At 45.6% G+C, this 19,352-nt stretch overlaps 1 non-coding gene across 1 annotated transcript; it reads right to left on the bottom strand.

Annotated features, from left to right (window-relative positions):
* Positions 1 to 2,993: 2,993 nt before the first annotated feature.
* On the bottom strand, positions 2,994 to 3,066 carry Trnai-aau (transfer RNA isoleucine (anticodon AAU)). Its single transcript has one exon. It is a non-coding gene; the product is annotated as a tRNA-Ile (tRNA).
* Positions 3,067 to 19,352: the final 16,286 nt, after the last annotated feature.

The raw sequence follows: 19,352 nt of genomic DNA, 5'->3' as shown, positions 1-19,352 counted from the left end.
ACTACGACCGTCACCATGCGGCTACCCCCTTGCCACCCCTCGCACCAGGAAACCGGGTGTGGATAAAAGACTTCAAAAAGCCGGCAACGGTGTTGAGTTCAGCCCTGAGGCCTCGGTAGTGTAGGGTGCGGACCGATGACGGAGCGGAGCTGGAGAGAAACAGGAGGACATTGGTTAGGTACAGTGAGCGAACCTGCGGGCATGCCCCGTCTTACGACTTTCCTGCCACTCCCAACGCTACGGGGCAATCCGAGGAAGGCAACGCTTCTTCAGAGCCTTCCACGTTGAATCTAACGCCGGCCACTCCGCTGAATAAACAAAGGCCGGGCGGTTATGTGACATGTTACGGCCGCGAAATAAGACCGCCAGAGCGATATGGCTACAGTTGATACGTTCACTTGTTTCTGTTGGGGCTTTGTAGATTACTTTTGTGTTGTGTTGAAAACCCTTAAAAAAAAAGGGAGATGTCGTGTTATCTGTTATCTCTGTTGCGGCTGCGCACCAGGGTGCGCGGGCCGTGGTGACGTCACTGGCTGGATTGTATAAAACGCGGCTGTGAAATAAACACGGGGCTTTTTCTTGTTTGCGGCTACATCGGAGTGGCGTCAGTCTTTTGCTCGCATTACCGCTCCCAAAGGAGCGGACTCGACAATTTTCACATACGGCTCTATTACCGCCGTTCAATTGGCTTCTCGGCTAGTTCAGTGCCGGAAACTCGCACGATGGAACACCAACTCCTGCCAAAATGATTGGAAGTCTCGCTATGACGCGGACTGCCGGGAAGTTACATTCAACCGTGGGAATGAGGACTCTGAAATGTTTATGCTGCGCTTTATTGGTCAACGGTGTTGCCCCGAACATCTCGCGTCAACTACGTCGTTGCTCCCACTTCTCGCTTCACTTACCGACGGTGCTGTGGCATCAAAACTGTCCATGTTTCGCGCCTAAAACCCTTTACACGCAGATTATCCTCTTATTGACGGCTAGGATGGCCATTTCAGCCACCAGGGAAACTTGTATGAGCACTGTCTTCACATCATGGATGAAAGAAAAGGTTAGGAGAGGCCCTGACGTCACTTGTGAAGCCACAGCCACCATGACAATAGCACATTGAGCCCCGCACTTGTTCCCACTAACATCTGCTGTTTCGGTTTGATTTGAATAAAATGGCGTCACACTGCCTTCCAATTCGCATCCAAAACAGCTTCGTCGCTAATTCCTCGGCGCGAAATCTTGTTCTAAGCTGTTGATTTTGCCTTTAATCTACCCATTAAAACCCTCACCCAAGGTTTCAATCGAAAAACCGTCTTCGTTTTTGAGATGGATTAATGATTTTTGACCTCTTAAGCCTTGCAAAGTAGTGCTTGTCGTCGCCATAGCAACAGGCTCCCGGGATCCCGAGTGGGTACTGGGGTGTCTCCTTTTAGATCGCGCTAGGAACCCAGGCACGCTACTCGCGGCGAGCGTCGCGCACGAGCTGCAACCTGCATGCCGTGGACTACGCAAGCTTTTCACGTTTGCGTAAATGAACTCTGTACACTCGTGAAACTAAAACTGTTGTCTAATCTCACTTCATGTGAATAAGTGGCTGCAAAAGTTTGCAATAGGCCTCACTGTTGCGTGCCGGGTGGCGGGTCGCACTCTCGGTTCGCAGGTAAGTATATCTCCCATGTGGTATTTGTTGAGCAAACCTGAAGCACTACGTATCTGCCTCAGTTTGTTTTTGGTTCGTTGAGAAGCAAAACCAAACTGAAGCAAATCACCGCAGAAAGTCGGTCGACGCTTCCGAAGGCGTCAACGCGCACCTTTTCAAAGGCAGACCGATAAGGTTGGAAAACCACTACGCTAATCGAGGAGATATCGCCACAAGATAACGGCAACTATGCTCACCAACCACGCCAAATATTATCCATCGGGTGTTTTTTAAAAGAACATTAAACCACAAAGAAAATGGCAGTAGAAGAAACGCGGCGAAATCAGCTCTAGTGCACAGACAGGAAACCCCAGCGGCTGCCGCGCTCTTTTGCCAACGTAGCGAGGAAGCCAGAGTCAAGCGCCGTAAAAAAGTGCTCCGTGGCATTTTGCCAGATTTAGCCACCTCAGCCGCAAGAAACTGGGCAACACGGTCTATGAGCTAAAAAGCTCAAGAGTTCACTTCCTCCACACTTTTTGCAATGCATTGGGATGCTAGGCGCCTCTCCTGAGTATTCTTTCCTCCATGCTTTACCGTAAGTCGTTGAGTAGTCATTCACTCTTTTCTGCGCAAATAGACCATCATCAGTATCATCTCACCCACGCATCATTTGATGACATCATCGTATCCCTGGCCTCGCGCGATCCCAATCATCTTTGCGGTTTGTTGGTTCGGCTGGCTGCTTGTTGTATTTCGAAAGGTGTGGGTTCGGTCCCCAATCTGGGCGCGTGTTTTTCTTTCTTTCTTTCACACGTAATTAATAGAAAATAATATTGTAACGTCACTAACGGTAAAAAAAATATTCTAACCATTCCCCTATGCCTTCTTTGGCATTGTAGACTGCCGGCATTTCTTTCTGTGTTTCCTAACGAGCCCCTCATTTCCAAACTATATAGATATATATATATGCGAAGATGTGTGAGATGCGGATTTGTGGGTTCGACTCCCACTTGCGGAAAAAAACAGCGTATTTTTTCTCGACTTCCATTCCATTTTTGCCTATTTTTCATTGTATAAAAGAAATACAACAAACACACGTCATTCCGCACTAATAAATGTTTCGGAAAAATATTGGAAATAATGACTGCAACCTTGATACGTGTTTTTACCGAGTCCCTTATCCCGTCTATATACTTATATATATATATATAGCGAATCATAATACGAAATGAGGGGTTCTTTGAAAATAAGACAGAATAAGGATTGCCAGTCAAGAAAACGTCGGAAAACAAAGGGGAGGATATGGTAGGTCAGTGAAACACGTAAAGAATTTGGAAAGAGAGAAAGTGAAGAAAAAATGCCCGCCAGGTGGGATCCGAACCCACGACCTCCAGAATATTGATATGGTGCGATAACCATTACGCTACCGGCGGGGCTATGTTTTCTCTTCACTTTATGGGGTATTTATGTCAATCAAATTTTTTCCTGCGCTTGGGGACTGTAGCCAGCGCCACTCCGACTTTTCGGGGTGAAGGGGACCTTCTTTTTAACCCCTGGGCCGTGACTCGAGTGTCTACGACATGTCGAGAGGGGTCGACGAGCGTCGTGGGTTCGTGGCTTCGGATCCCACCTTGTGGGCATTCTTTCTTCACTTTCTTTCCAAATTCTTTATCTGTTTCACTGACCTACCATATCCTCCCCTTTGTTTTCCGAGGTTTTCTTGACTGACAACCCTTATTTCTATATATATATTTATATATATATATATATGTGTGTGTGTGTGTGTGTGTGTGTAATGAGGTTCATTATACAGAACGTGGTAACAAGTGGTTGTTGTACCAGAGGCAAAGGTAGCTCAGAAGTCCAGGCACAGATATCGTAGCAAGAGCGTTCTCGATGGGCTTCTCCGATGCCTGAGCTTTGCACATAGACCGAGTTTGGTATTAACGTCCCTTTAAAGTCAGCCTGGCCTCAGTTGAGCACATACCCCTTTGGCCACACTGGTTCGTCTTCTAACGGCCACTATTTCTGTTCCAATTACCCCCCGAGGGAAGAAGGAGCCATTCTTTGCGACTCAAGGCCAGGCGATGATGAGCGAGTCGTAATACGGCATAAGGCGCTGAACATGAACGGTCTCGCAGCCACGGTGACGACGGTCTGTAGGAGTGACCTGCTCAAAGACGTAACTCGCGAGTGAAGTTCACTCGACGACTGGGTATGGTCATTCGTATTTAGCTTGTAGTTTGCTGGAAAGGTCATGGGTATTGGACGGTGTTAAAGCCAAACGAGGCGGCAAGCAGCGTATGCAGGAGCCTCGGTGTTAGCGTGGTTTCGGGACTTTCAATGGCCAAGGTCTGCGGTCCTGAACGATCTCGCCAGCTGCCGGCCCCCTTTTGCATGCTAGACGATTTCCGAGATTGGTGCACACTCGGACTATGGCTGTGTTGTGCTATATGAAAGTATAGTGTCCAATGTACACGAGCGCTCACGTCAGTATACTAAAAGAATTGCGAGAACCCGTGGTTGTCTCTGTCGCCATATTGTAGGCTTAAGTGACGAAAGTCGGGACTAATTCCCAGTTGGAGTAATCGGGACAAGCGTACATTGAAATCATGTCGCTTAATGTACAGTTGAAGCGCACAGTCAGTCCGTTACTTTGGGGAGATAGAAGGAGCTCTTTCTATAAATAACACGGCATTCTGTCAGCAGCGCCTCCAGAACGTCTCAAAAGCAGAGGCATCCCGTGTCACTCAACAATTCTCTCGGCGCTCTATCGTCACCCTCATCATCATCATCATTAATCATCTCCAGCATATAAACGCCCATGGCAGGGCATAGGCATCTCTTCTAGTAAACATGCTGTTATAACATTGGAGAGATTGTGTCTCCTTGTCTGACGACCTTTCTTGTAGTTATTTTGCTGCTCTCCTTATGAAGGATCTGTGGAACCATCGTAAATACCTTCTAATATTCTTACATGATGATCACATACACCCAGATTACCTGATCCTTCTATGGCTGCTTACGTTTCGACAGAGTCAAATGCTTTCTCAAATTCTATCAGTGCTCAGGGGTTCATAGGCAGCGCACTCCTTTCTTACCTGACTAATCTATCATTATCTCTATACCCGCGCTCCATGGTGAAGTATGAAACATTAAAGGAAAAAGGATGCGACGTGGGGGGGGGGCAGTTTGTAGTGCGGCTGTTTCTGTATACCTCGTGAGGTGGTCAACCGCGATGATAATTCCTCTGTTGCCTGAGGCCGTGGTTGGAAGCGGACCAACTATGTCGATGCCGTCATGGTCCAAAGGGTTAGCCGGACATGATAGCGGCTGCAATGGGCCGGTTGGGTGTTCATCAGGAGACATGCGACGCTGGCAATCTGCACACCAGCCAACGCAATTCGTTTCAAACGTATCCATTCCACGCTAGTAATAAATCAAACGCAAGCGCTGGTACGTTTATAGCACCCCAGCATGCACGCACGCTGCATCAGCGTGGATATGAGGAAATAAACCCAATCGCAGATGGCCAGGGACGATGAGTAACCACTTCCGGTCCTTAAATGAATAGTTGCGACGGCAAAAAAGGTCGTTCAGAAGGACGCAGGGTGAAGCCTGGCGCCGCAGCCTACGAAAGACCAACTCTTGACCCACTCGACAAATATTGACGGGTAGGGTCAAATATCAACGGCTCTTTATGCTGCTTGGCAGCCATGTCAGTGGTGTCTAGGGACGACACTCTACTATCTGGCGTATAGGAACTCTCACCATCCGACCCCACGGGTGATCTGGACAGGGCATCAGCATCCGTGTGTCGGCATACGGACCGGTCTATGACTAGAATGTTGTGCTCCTGAATTCGGAGAGCTAAACAACGATTCCACCTCAAGGGCCCTTGAGTGAAGACAGGCAGCACAGGGCGTGGTGGTCCGTGACGACGTTGAATAAAAGGCTGTAGAGTTAAGTGCAAAGCTTGTTGATTGCACAAACGATCGTCAAACATTCTTTATCTGCTACGGAATAATTTTGTTCCGGCTTCGTCAGAGTCCGGCTGGCGTAGGTTATAACCTATTCATGGAAGCCAGTTTTCCGCTAAGCGAGCACGGCGCCAGGACCGACACCACTTGTGTCAGTTTGCACTTCAGTAGGGACAAGCTGGTCAAAATGGCGCAGTATTGGGGGCGTTGTAAGCATGCACCGTATGGTCACAAATGCGGTGTCACAAGCAGGCAACCATTGGAGACGTTCCTTGTGTCCTCTGAGTAGGTGCGTTAAAGGGGCGATGATTAACAAAATTCGGACGAATCGGCAAAAATACGAACACAATTCGGTAAAGCTCCTCAGGTATTTCAGAGTGGCTGGTGTAGGAATCTCTGCCACCACATTGTGGTCTCTTCTTCCTGCAGTACACATATATAGTTAAAAACGTAGTTGTGCATCTCCGCTGTGATTTCGGTCACTCCAGCAATCTCGGCACACGTGAAAACTCTCACACCAGCCACCCTGCTAAAATATAAATAACTGTTGTCTCGCACCATTCTTCATTGATTTGTGCTAGTGGACGTAATTATCGAGAGGAGGGGTCTGTGACAGGCAGAGAATGCGCTTCTGGAAGCCCCATCTCCATATCCGCACGACTTGCAAGCGACCATTGATGTGTTTTCAAGCAAAGATGCCGCACTGTACGAGATCGAAACGAGAATGGTAGAATTGCTTGAACATGACAAACTGAACCAGGACTATTTCTACGCGTTGGCATGCCGAGGAGAGATATGCCGCACCATCATGCGCCTGCGCGATACTTTGAAGGTAACAAACTGCTTGAGCGTGACCAACTGGACCCGGACTACTTCGACGCGTTGGCATGTTGAGGACAGATATGGCGCAATATTATGTGGCTGCTCGATACATTGAAGGTCACAAATTCCTCCGGCACGACCATTGCAAGTTTGTTTGGACATTTGACCATTATGTCAAACGGTGTTCGCCGGGCAATCCGTAAGGTGACTCCTCTCACGTCGACCTACATACATCAACGTTGCAAGTTGGACCACCGATACTGCAGGTTAGCATGGCTAAGAGTGTGTCGCGTCAACTGTAGAGGCGGGGGAACCATTTCTCACAAAGACTTGTCCGACATGCATCGGCAAGGGGCAATGGCGTTAACGCCCATTTCTCATGAAAACCTACCGAGAACCCATTTTGCCACTTCCAGCACATCACAATGTCCGCAACCTCGACTCCTACTAACGGGAGCCCAAGAGCTCGCCCGCAGAACTGCTCCAGGATGGCACTTCAAGATCCCGTTCTGTCCAACGCGACGTGTGACGTTCGGATGCGCTTTTTGCCTCTAGGAGAACGCGAGAATACGATTGAGCCCAATACCCTGAACATTTCGTCCACTAACGCCCCTGCAGTGTACGTACAGGAAGAAGACATCGTCGCTGCGCAGCATTCTTTATACCAGATGGCTGAACACACAAACGTGCAGGTGGGACTAAATACCGAGGTAGTGCTGAGTGTCTCAACTAAAGGCAAGGGTGAAGATCGCGAGCATACGCGTTCCACAGACATTTGATATTTGATATTTGATATATTTGACAAGGACGACTCAGCTGCTTCCGTCCATCTGGAAGGGGAAAAACATTAGGTTAACGACGGGAAAAAAGGCTAGAGCCTCCGCGATTTTGGTTTGATTACATCTTTGTTCCCGACTTCTTTAATGATCAATCCTTACCAGACCTTCCTGGAAGCCAGCTAGCTGCGTTCCTAGACGTAGTGCAGGAAGGTACAGCTAAGCGCGAGTATGAGTCCTTTCGTGTTGCTGAGCGTGGAAAGTCAAAACCACCATTGATGACCTTTCTCGTCAGAGCAAGCACACTGAGGCCTGGTTCAAAGGTAGCCGAGTCATATGCTGACTTGGTTGCCATAAAAAACGTGCTCGCCAGTACGGAAAACTGCAGCTAAAACAACTAGCACGAACCTGGCAGAAGACTGACCATAATCCACTAGCCGACTGGATGCATTACAGCTGCAGGTACAATGAACAGTTGAGACTTTAACGGCAACAGCTTCAGCAAAATACCTAGTTGATTGAACGACGGGAGACGTCGCAGTGCGCTTGGAGCCAAGTTTGGATCTCGGCCGCTGCACCTTGGCGGTGTTTGTCTGTAGTGAAAGCTCCGAGACGGCAGATGCTCCGCTGGAGAAAAAAGGACAGCGTTTACGGACAGTTCTCTCAGGATGGCCTTATCGACCGCAAGCCAACCTTTTAGAATTGTGGGCTCATTCATCCTCGTAGCGATTTTCTCGCGGGCGGGAACGAGAAGCCAGCAGTTCTTGAAACAGTAAAACGGAAGATCACAGTGACTTCTTCTGGTGACTTTTAATAAAATACAGCAGGCTGTATTTTGACACCGTCTCAATCTTCTCGCACGACGCCTCAGCCGAGGCCACGGGCCGCCAAGGAAAGCAGCGCTGTCGTGAGGTCCGGGAAGAAAAGTAACTCGCATGCTTCTAACAAACGGGTAAACAATCTGCGTTGAAAGCTGGACTACAAATGAGCGTATGCGAGTTAGAAACGAACAAGGAGCGGCGCATCAGCTCGCAACGCAACGAGGAGTTGAAGGTGTCACTCAACGGGGCTCTTTGAGCAGGCATCTTCCATTAGGAATGTTTTACAGGACGCAGGAAAGAGTCTGCTTTTGCCAGAATATTCAAGGATGATGCTTGTACCCCTTAATAGCAGACGTGAACGTTGCGTGCGCATGATTGTGTTGAATGTCCCGATGGGTATGTGTCAGTAATATTCAGCATCATCTTGTAGATTGCCCGTGCGAGTAATGTTGTTGTCCCCGATAAGGGCCGCCAAGGCTCACGTTTTCCTTCCGTCGTTCTTCCACTATAGTTCTGACACGGCAATTCTATCGCGTCCGTTTGGGGTAACATTGGGTTTGATACGGAAAAAAGGTGATACCTGCAGAAGCGTTAGCAGTTTCTTTTATATGTTCTATTGCTGCAAGAGCACTTGGTAAAATGCAGGATCCTCCGTGAGGCGGACGGCTCGCGGCGTACCTTAATAAGCAGCAATTTCGGTGTAGTTAGTAGGGAAGCACCCTCAGGGCCAACTTAAAAAAAGCGTGTGAGAACTAACCTTCAAAAATGTTTTCGCTCTAACAAAAAGGTGCAAATATTTTTTATCTGACGGTAACGGCGAACGTAAAGTCTCTCAAACAACCTACTCCACGTATTTTTATTGCATTTTCCGAAGACACATGCTACATCCTAATGTACGGCAAAAGTACGTTCTGGCCAATTGTAGAATTTGTATTCAAAAACGGCTCTACTTTACAGGTGAAGTTATTTTTGAGACAATGTGCATCAAGTAGTGTCACTTCAAAAACATTATCAATCCAATCCACGTTGCAATACATGTTGTTATAAATTCCTAAAAAGGCACTATGCCGGCGTTATCGTACCAATAAAAACAATGATAAAAGAGCTCTTAGTAAAATTTCATTTGAATTGACCCAAGAGAAGAACCAACACACTTGCCAGAGAAACAGTTTCGCCTTTCCGTCGTAACCAGAATAATTGAAATAAATTTACAAAACCAGCACATGTTTCTCGGGTAGTCCATCTTTGCAGGGAGACTGAAATGAATTTGTCGAGGTCCTGTTTTTGCTTGCACTGCGTAGCCTGGCTCAAATTAAAAAAAATTTCATCGTTTACCAGGTTGATAATTCGGTAAATATTTTTTAAGCCCGAAAGAAAAACCACAATGCGCGGTCTGCGGTGGCTGCACCAAGTAGAGGCTGTGATGTCGGGAGGCAGTGCACCGTGATTGGACGATGTCCAGGATCAGCATACAAAAAAAGTTCGGGTTTCGGTTACGTAAAACAACATGTTTGACATCCGACGGTATCGTTGGACGGGCATTCTTGATATCGCAATAATCGTCCTACCACGCTTCCGCCATATTGTTGGCTGTAAAAAGCCCAAGAAACCCCCCCCCCCCCCGGTACGGCTTGTAACTGTGGAAATCACTATTCGTGGCCTACGCAGTGAATAAACGACCTCCGCGTCACCGAAGACGCTCGAATAGCATGCGCGTTTCCCCAATATTTCGAGCTTGCCTGACTTAGGCCTGCATTGAAAAGAAGCACGGCGACAACCAGGACGAGGGTCCGCTGATTTGTGTCTGTGCCCACGGGGGACAAGCAGTCGGTGCTTATGGCAACCGCACGCAAACGAGAACTCGCTAGCGCGTCAGTGTCAGTATGCGCGCGTTCGGCGAATTCCCTCGTCCAGCATTGAGCGTTATTGTGCAGCAATGGTAACCTTAGCATAGAAAGAAAAAATACACTTACAAAAAAAAGAGAAGGTACTCTCGGGGATTCGAACTTGCGACTTTTCAAAAAAACATACCGAGCGCCCCAGACCACTTGACCACGTGACTTTCTATTCTTTACGGCATGAAAACCTCTTCTTATTACACCCTACAAAAGTTATGAGTCATACAAGAAGGTGCACATCACTGCAGCTAAAATAGGCCGTCCGTCAAAACTCCGGCAAGCAGACGCACGAGTCCAACAGATGCAGCCATACTGGTGGGTCACTTTGCGCCGCATAAATGCTCCGCGCCAACGCAGCTTGCTCCCGAAAAATGAATTTTGTTGGCCAGGGGGTTCCGCGTTCCTGTCCGTCATGTGGCACTTCCACAAACTATAAAATCCAATCACAACAAATATATCGTAGGGAACTCCAGCAACATCATGATAAGGCATGAACAGAGTGGTACAAGGCGTTATGTCCATGTCCTTTTTAAGAGTTCGTTGCAACGCATCCCAGTAAAACACCACACCGTGGAACGGGATGGGAGAGGCAAGAGAAATATGAGGTATATTACTTATCACCAGTGTACTCTTTTATTTGGTTTTAGCATTTCAAGCAGCTTAGGTGACTATTTCTTGTATAGCACTAGGGCAGTAAGCGTCCCCCAAATTTCCACAATATCTCACGTCTAGCAATTGCAGTGCTTACACGAACAAGCGTTCGCAGATGTGTGGGCGTGCTGCTGAGCACTCTGCTTGTTCACCCAGCGCAAAATCGTGCTTCCTGCTCCCTAACTTTGCGCTGTACAGTAAAAGATTCAGTGAAGTTGTATTCCTTCGTTGGCACTTCGTTGGCTCTTCTCCCTCCTTCAAGTGGCCTTAGATTTCCCTACTAGCGTACCAGTCAGCGAAGCTAGATACTTGAAGCTAGATACCATGTAAAAACTAACAAAGTAAAGAAAGGCACATTCTTCCATTCACAAACTTGTCGTGGCTTCGTTTCAACTGAGCGAATGAATTGCGACGGCCCGTAGGCAGCCGGCGGACTAACCGCTGTGCCTACTGCCTCGGTCGGAAAGTCGGCGACCAGTGCAGTTGCGCAGTCAAGCCAAGTCCTCTCCTCTTGACGGCACACGAAAACGCCCAAAAAATGGGCGACGATGCAGAGAGGAGGACAGCATTTTTTAACTGATTTTTTCACTAAATAAATTGGAGTAAACGCGCTCAGAGGGGTCGTAAAAAGGCCTTAGGGCTCTGTACTAAAATTTGCGCTGGTAATCTCGCATTGTTTACAAATCACTTCGGTGCCCATTTAAAGGGTTGCGTGAAAAAAAAATATTTTCGATTGGCGAGTTGAAACCAGGCCATTTGGGTGACGCAGCAATGAACAAAAATGTTTAAAAAAAATGATAGCATCGAGCGCCGAACCTGTAACGTTTGGCGTGGAGTGAGCCTATACGGCGCAGATTTCATCGAAGTTCTTTGTTACCAGTTCTTTGCGCTTTAGTGATAGTTCGGCCTATATTACTCTATGACTTGGCTCAAAGACTTTGAAACAAAAATCTGATTGTACAGTGGAATATTTTCTGAAGACTGGCTTTGGTAGTGAGAGTATGGGGAGAGAAAATTTAGTGTTCTTTGCTGACGCAAAACAAAACAAGCGTTTACAACTCAACAGCAATAGATTTGTAACCAGGAACAAAGACGAACATGTTCTCACTAAACCGGTATACTTATTATGTGAAAAACTATGTTTGTAATGCCGTTATCACTTATGCATAGAGAAAGTGACAGAGGCAGATGCTATCTGACACATTTTCAAGAATCACATAGGGCTACTTACACACATCTGAATAAAAATGCAAAATTTAATATAAGTACGTATGTTCCCGTGAAAAATGAAATGACATAAGTCTGTGCAATCACGCGGCCCTTACCAGACTGTATGTAGCAAAAAATTCGGCCTAACACCTCTACCTTGGCACTTTTTCTCCACCATGACAGAAAATTCCTAGAACACCCTGCGGTACTGAGTGGCTGAACGGCTTTTATAATTGAAGTTTTGGCGGGAAGTACAATTACTATGTGAGGATGAATTTTTTCATTGGGCGGGATAGTTGACGTCAAAGGAAACGTACGAGGAGAGAATATATTTAACAGTAGAGTAAAACCTTACAAACACCAATTTAAGTACCCCTAGGAGCAAGAGTTCGAAATGTAAAAAAAATGAGGCAGAGAGATCACATATTACGTGAGGTCCATATTGTTGATATTGTTTTATTTTTGCGACTATGTCATGGGGCTTGTTATATCAAGAGTAGGCAATTGCGCCTCTGATGCCTTCAGGTAAAAGCTGGTATAAGAAGTCGTTGCTGACAATGGGAACCCATATTTATTTTATTTATTTATTGAATACTGCGAGCCTGAGAGGCAGGCCTTGGGCAGTGTGGAATTACATGTTTACATTCACAAGGGCGCAATAGTTAACTGGGTACATATTAATAAAACAGAAAAATAACAGGACACACAATAAACATTTGTCAAAGAGAAAAATGAAAAAAAATTAAACACAAAAAGAGAAAGCACATACCTTCACACAATTTTTCACTCTTGACATTTAACGCGCGACTGCAGAAGAGTGAGCCGATACCAACTAATTGAATTAGAAAACAACGGCACGATGACAAAAATAGCTTCACAGGGAATAATTTCAAAAATTTACTGAAAGAAAAGCGTTCACACATAACTGAAATAAACAAAAAAATGGCAACAATGTTCACATAAAATAAAAACCCGATACGCGCACAACTGTCTGAAAAGCCACCGATTAGAGATTTGAAACAACTACGGCACAGAGAACGTGTAAGTCAGAAGCAGCTATTAGCCCACAGCAGTATTAAATATACCCTTGAGGAAGAAGGTTAGCGAGAACAACGAGACAGCAACTTAGATAGAGAGATTTTTTATGAATATTTCCGCTGTTGGGTATATGACGTAATCTGGGTTAGGAAATTTTAACTATTGACTGTTTAAGGAAGAGTAGAGTGTTTAAATACGTTTGTGCGAAAAGACCAATCTGTAACGTTTTTGCGTATACGAATCCGTCGGGCGGCGATCGGTTATTGTGAGGTAGTTTGCTTTGTGTATGCCATGTTTATCATGGTATAATAAGTACAATAACTTTCGCTTCTCGCGGAGACGTCGCGTTTGTAATTTCATGTTTGCGGCCTGAAGGAGACTCGATGGGGATATGCGCCAGCTATAAGAATTAAAAATAAATCTGACGTCTTTTCTCTGTAGTCATTCTGGTTTGTTGATGTTCGTTCACTTAAACGAGTCCCATACCAGCGCGGCATATTCTAGTACTGGTCTAATATATGTTTTGTAGGCTTGTAATTTCACTTCATCTGTTTAATTTCCCAATGGTGTCCTAAATACCGGAGCTTTTCTATTGCCTTATTTGTGATATACGTCGTATGCTCATTTGACAGTCAATTAGGAGTGAAAACAACACCTGAATATTTGTAACTGGACACTGCGTCTGAAAAGCAATTACCTACATGATATCCAAAATCAGTGGATGTTTTTACGGGTTGTAGCCATTGAAAAAAATTTTTGATGAATAGACATTTACAACTTTAGGCACCATTCCTGTATATTGTTCAGTGACATGTTTAAGACTTCTTGATCGTTAGCAGATTCGATTTCTTGGTATACCACACAATCATCGGCGAATAACTTAACTTTATTGGTATGTTGCTAGCGATATTGTTATTTAAAACTAAAAACAAAAAAGCCTAACACGGATCTTTGAAGGATTCAGATTGAACTACTACAGATTTGGAATTGACGTCGTCAATATAAAGACCTTGTTCTCTATATGAGAGATATGCATCTAACCACGAAAAAAATGAATCGTTTAGTAAAATGCCTTTTAGTTTCAATAGAAGATTTGGATGCGAAAAACGATGAAATGGATTTTCGAAATAAGGTAGCTGATATCAAACTGCTGTTGCCTGTGTATCGATGATGCTAGGTCATGAGCGGTTTCTAGCAGCTGTGGTACCGTGGAAACGTTCTTGCGGGAACGATGCTGTCGGTTGTCAAGCATATTATAGTGTTCGAGGTAAACGGCGATGTGCTTGAAACTAGTATGCTCTAATACGTTGACGCAAGTACACAGAAATCATATAGGCCGGTAGTAACTGGGAGCGATTCATTTAGGAATAGGGGTGATTTTTGCATACTTGCAGCTCTTCGGCAGTTCCGCGAATGAATTAGATGTATTAAAAAGTAAACATAATATTTAAAGCACCACTCGGCATATCTGAACAGAAATTCGTTAGAAATTGCATCAATTCCAGGCGGCTTCATTCGGTCCAAGATAAGAAGTAAAAACATAGTAACTTCTTGTGTTGTCCAGCACCTAGAGGTGTAAAACGGTGTGAGAAAATTGTTGCAAGCAGTCCTCTGTTGTCGCATAATCACAATAAACCTGTCGGCGTACGCGGAAGGCTCTTAGTTTTTGTTTACGAGGATACCACAAACAAAGACCTGAATAACATTAAACCTGTAATCTAGTGCTACATTTATTACCAACCTCTAAGTCAGCCGGATTCTTGCAAGTTCTACATACACCCAAACTTTGGTTTGAACAGGTTGACATCAATTGGTTCGCATATTTACTGAGTAATCAACTCGAAACAAGGGAATTGTGGTTGATTGCCCCGAACGACTATGTAAAGAAATGCCCTAATTGAAAAACAATTAGCAGAAATTGGGAGATATTTTCTCCGCAGCACCTTCCTTTGACTTGGTGACCCAGAAATTCTCAACGCGAAGTGGGCACAGGTGATACAGGTTATGAATACAAACCACCGTCTTGCAGCTGTATACTATACCCAAACAAGTCGGCTGATGGAACGACTCTCCAAAACCATCACAGACACAATTTCTACGGAGACAGAGATGAACCCGCATGGAAAGGTCATGAGGTCAGTGGCCAGGAGCCCAGGCTGCGTGTGTGAACCCGCCACTCGGTCTGGCGGCTCAGCACTGTCGACTCTACGCCGTGGTGGACAACAATTTGTCACGGCACGTACGGAAACGGATGGTATGGTCGAAGGAATGCCGAGGGGTCAGTCCCCCATTGAGAACGCTGACGGCGCAACCGGGTTCCACGAATCGTCGACGTGGCGCACATGGGAGATGTAATTACCGGTGTCTGAATGCGCGCCGTTGTCTGAACGCGCGCCGAGACACCATTGTCAACGCGCTCCAGTAGGCATGGTGCACAGTCGCCGCCTTTCGCGTCACCCCTCGGGGTCGCGCTTGCTTGCTCGCCCGCGCGTGGTCTGTTGTCCCAAATGTGGTTGCGCCTCATTGAATATTGCGTAGTGCGCTGAGTAACAGCTGTCTACGTGAACATGGGCCCTCTCTTACGCGCGTATGAACACTACAGAGGCGTTCCCGATAGAGCGTGATATTGAGGCGGTATAAGGCCGAACTTGGCCGTTAGAAATAGGTTTTGTCAGAGCGTTGAGATGGACAGTTCCCGGCCCGCCAAGGAGTCTCGACCGTTAAAGATTGGTTGGGACTTGGGAGCCTGAAAGGCTACAGGTTAGGATCGCGTCGGAAGTTTAGGGTACAGCACCGTACCGGGCGACTAGACGGATCCTGCGGCGAGCACAGTCTCGGCCGTCGTTCCTCGAGTGGGTGTGCACGCTCCGAGGATAGGACAGCTAGACGAAGCTGAGAAGCTCGAGTGACTTGTACGCACATGGAGCTAGCGTCTAGCGGAAGTTTGAATTTTTTTCTTTCAATTATTATGTACCCAGTTTTCCTACTGTATATAGCTGTATATAAACTTTCGTTTCCCTTCTCCCACTACAAACGCCTTGAGTTCGTCAATATGACCACCATCTCCAGGAACTTAAACACCATCGCTCTGCCAGCTTCGTGCCAAATCTACCGGAGCCCGGGCGATTGAGTTCCTGTTCGACCCCGGACTTCGGCGAAACGAACAACCTACAATCATTACTCCGCACTAATAGGTGATGTATTACATTGCGTTGCAAACGCATACTATACGGCGGTGCGGGAAATCACAGCCGTCATGTATTTAAAAACGCTCAGGGGCAACTACGAAAGCAAAATCAAACACAATGTACAGCTCTGAATAACAACTAGACCAGCTGTATGGTTGTCTGCACTATATACACTAACATCAATGACGTCTCAACACTGAGATAAAGAACAAGCCAGAAACGGAAAAAACAAAAAAAAAAGAAAATAAGAAAATATGTACACGATGGTGTATGCAAGGGCATTATACTGCACTCACTGACATGCGCCATCAATCGACGCAAGTTCCATCTCGAGCAGTGCAGTCTATAGAAGGCTACGACAGTTTTCACCCTCTTTACTATCATGTATGTCTCAAAACGCTCACGCATTGCGAGCAGAACTTGCGCTTGATAACTTTTGTGCTTTGAAAGAGTGTTGGTGTGCTACCCCCGGACGTACAGCGACAGACAAATTTGCTGCACGTTCCGACACGTAAATAATACGAGTTATTATGTAAGCGTTTGTGTAAACGTTTCCGGTCGCTTTAATGTACCCGGTACATCATATGACGGGGATTTAAATCAAGACTTTGTCATGGAAGAGAAAAAACGTGCAGAATGTTATATCGTGCATGCCACTTTTTGTGGAGTCAGTTCATTCACAGCTTTACAAGCCTTCGCAACCTTTTTAGGTGCTGACAACGCAAGGCCTTTTCTCTCATCCTGTGTGATCTTTAGCCTATGTAACAATTTTACACCCCAAGAATGGCGTTTATGCAGCCATCCTTTGCCTGCTCCTACGGCTACACGGACTTCTATTTCATCGAGTTTAGTGTTGGTGTGCTACCCCCAGAAGTACAGCGACAGACAAATTTGCTGCACGTTCCGACACGTAAATAATACGAGTTATTATGTAAGCGTTTGTGTAAACGTTTCCGGTCGCTTTAATGTACACGGTACATCATATGACGGGGATTTAAATCAAGACTTTGTCATGGAAGAGAAAAAAACGTGCAGAATGTTATATCGTGCATGCCATTTTTTGTGGAGTCAGTTCATTCACAGCTTTACAAGCCTTCGCAACCTTTTTAGGTGCTGACAACGATAGCCTTTTTCTCTCATCCTGTGTGATCTTTAGCCTATGTAACAATTTTACACCCCAAGAATGGCGTTTATGCAGCCATCCTTTGCCTGCTCCTACGGCTACACGGACTTCTATTTCATCGAGTTTAGGACACTCCCCTCGACAATCGGATATAAAGCCCATGCAAAGTAAAGCTCGCCCTTACCAAGGAGTTGTTTTTCCAAATATATCCGTTAACCAACTGGCATATACTCAAGATTTACACAGCCTTCGCTCTTTTCCACCTAGCTTAGAGGTGAAAACACGAGTATGCTAGACGCCGTGCTCCTTCCTATGAAAATTGAAGTGGTACCGCCTTGTGCTCTAGTATTTGCGCACTGTGCCGAAACAGCTCGGCATCGTGCTGCATTTAAAATGCAGAAAGAACTAGTTGGCGCGTGCCAGTCAAACCAAAACGACATGAAGGTGAGAAAATTGCCCGAATACAAACTGTGGGTTTTGTCATCATCATCACCAGCCTATATACGCCCAATGCAGGGCAAAGGATTGTCCTATTAAATTAAAATTATCCCAGTCCCGTGCTACCTGCGACCAACTGCGCAAATTGGTCTTCTTGTTCTCGTCTGCCCATTTAATTTTCTGCCGCCCCCAGTAACAGCTTGACTTCTCTACAGATCCACTCTGTTACACTTAAAGACCAACGGCTATCTTGAGTTCGCATTATATGCCCTGCCCACGTGCATTTGTTCTTCTTAATTATACTAATATGTAATAAACAAGCGTTTGTTAAATGGCCCACTCACTCCGCTCTCTTCTTGTCCCTTGGGGTACACGAATCAGCTACCGTTCCATTGCTTGCTCAATTTCAGTTGAATCCTCTTAGTGAGTCTCCAGGTTTCTGCCCCATAGGTTAGTACCAGTAACATATAGCTGTCATACACTATCTTCTTCAGCGATAATGGTAGCTACCACTCATTACGTGAGAATGCCTGCCGAACGCAATCCATCCGATTTTTATCCTTTTAATTATCTCTTCCTCATGGTTAGGATCCCAAGTCACAACTTGGCCAAAGTGTATGTATTCGCTTACCCCTTCCACAGCCTCGCCACTTATCTGAAATTGCCGTGCTGTGCCGAGGTTATTCGTCATTACTTGTGTTTTCTGCGTATTGTTTTCAGGCGCACAGTTCAATTCTGCTTATGCAGTTATGAAAGCATTCTTTGCAATCTGTCCATGAGTTACTTGGCAAGGCAGCATCACCAGCAACTCGGAAGTTACTCAGTGGTGCTACACTAACCCTTACTCCCATCTGTTCTCAATCCTATGTTCTGAGAACTTCTTGTAAACATGGTCTGAAAAAATTTAAAGGGATTGTGTCGCCTTGTCTGATGACCTTGTTTATAGGTATTTTACTTATCTCCTTATGGTGGATAATCGTAGCTGTGGACCGGTTCTAAATATCCTTTAGTATTCTTACATACTGCTCATCTACATCCTGTTTCTATAATGCCTGAATCACTGCTGAGGTTTTGACCGAAACACTACATTGTCACAGCCTTTAAAGGCTATATATAGGGATTCAGTATACTCGCGGCACGTTTCTATCACCTGATTGATCGTGTGAATATGGTTCATTGTTAAATAGATTTTACGAAACCCTGCTTGTTTTTTAGGTTGACTGAAATCGGCGGTGGCAGAAATTGTGCAAGTGATTACAAATTTGAAGTCTTTCATACCACTTTTCTTAGGGATTACGATTTTGTTCGCGTTCTTTTAAGATCCTGGAACAATTGCGGTTATTAGGCATTGCGTATACGGGTTTGGCAGTTTTTCAAGTACAATTTCCCCGCCATCATTCAAGAGGTCTGCTTTTATATAATCTTAACCAGGTAATATGCCCCTGTTCATTACTTTCAAAGCCTTAATTACTTATTCAGTCGTTATTGGTGGGATCTCTATCTCCTCTGAAGTAAGTTCTCGTTCGTTATTATCCTTGATGTCCCGGCTAATCTACATACCCTAATAGAATTCCTCGGCTACTATGACTATTGCGTTTCTATTTGTGATGACATTGTTCTGCTTGTCTTTAAGCTAATAAATTCGATTTTTCACCACGCCAAGACGCCTCCTCATTGCTTTCAAGCTGTGTCAGTCCTGTACAGCATATTAGATCCTCTTCATATTATACTTCCGCATCTGATTTGTTTTAGATGCAAAGCATCTCTTGCTCTCT

The sequence above is a fragment of the Haemaphysalis longicornis genome, unplaced genomic scaffold (assembly GCF_048455015.1).
Source record: "Haemaphysalis longicornis isolate Haplotype H1 unplaced genomic scaffold, Haemaphysalis longicornis Haplotype H1 scaffold_5, whole genome shotgun sequence".
NCBI classification, from domain to species: domain Eukaryota; kingdom Metazoa; phylum Arthropoda; class Arachnida; order Ixodida; family Ixodidae; genus Haemaphysalis; species Haemaphysalis longicornis.
The sequence above is the reverse complement of the archived record's forward strand: the minus strand, read 5'-3'. Positions and strand labels throughout refer to the sequence as shown.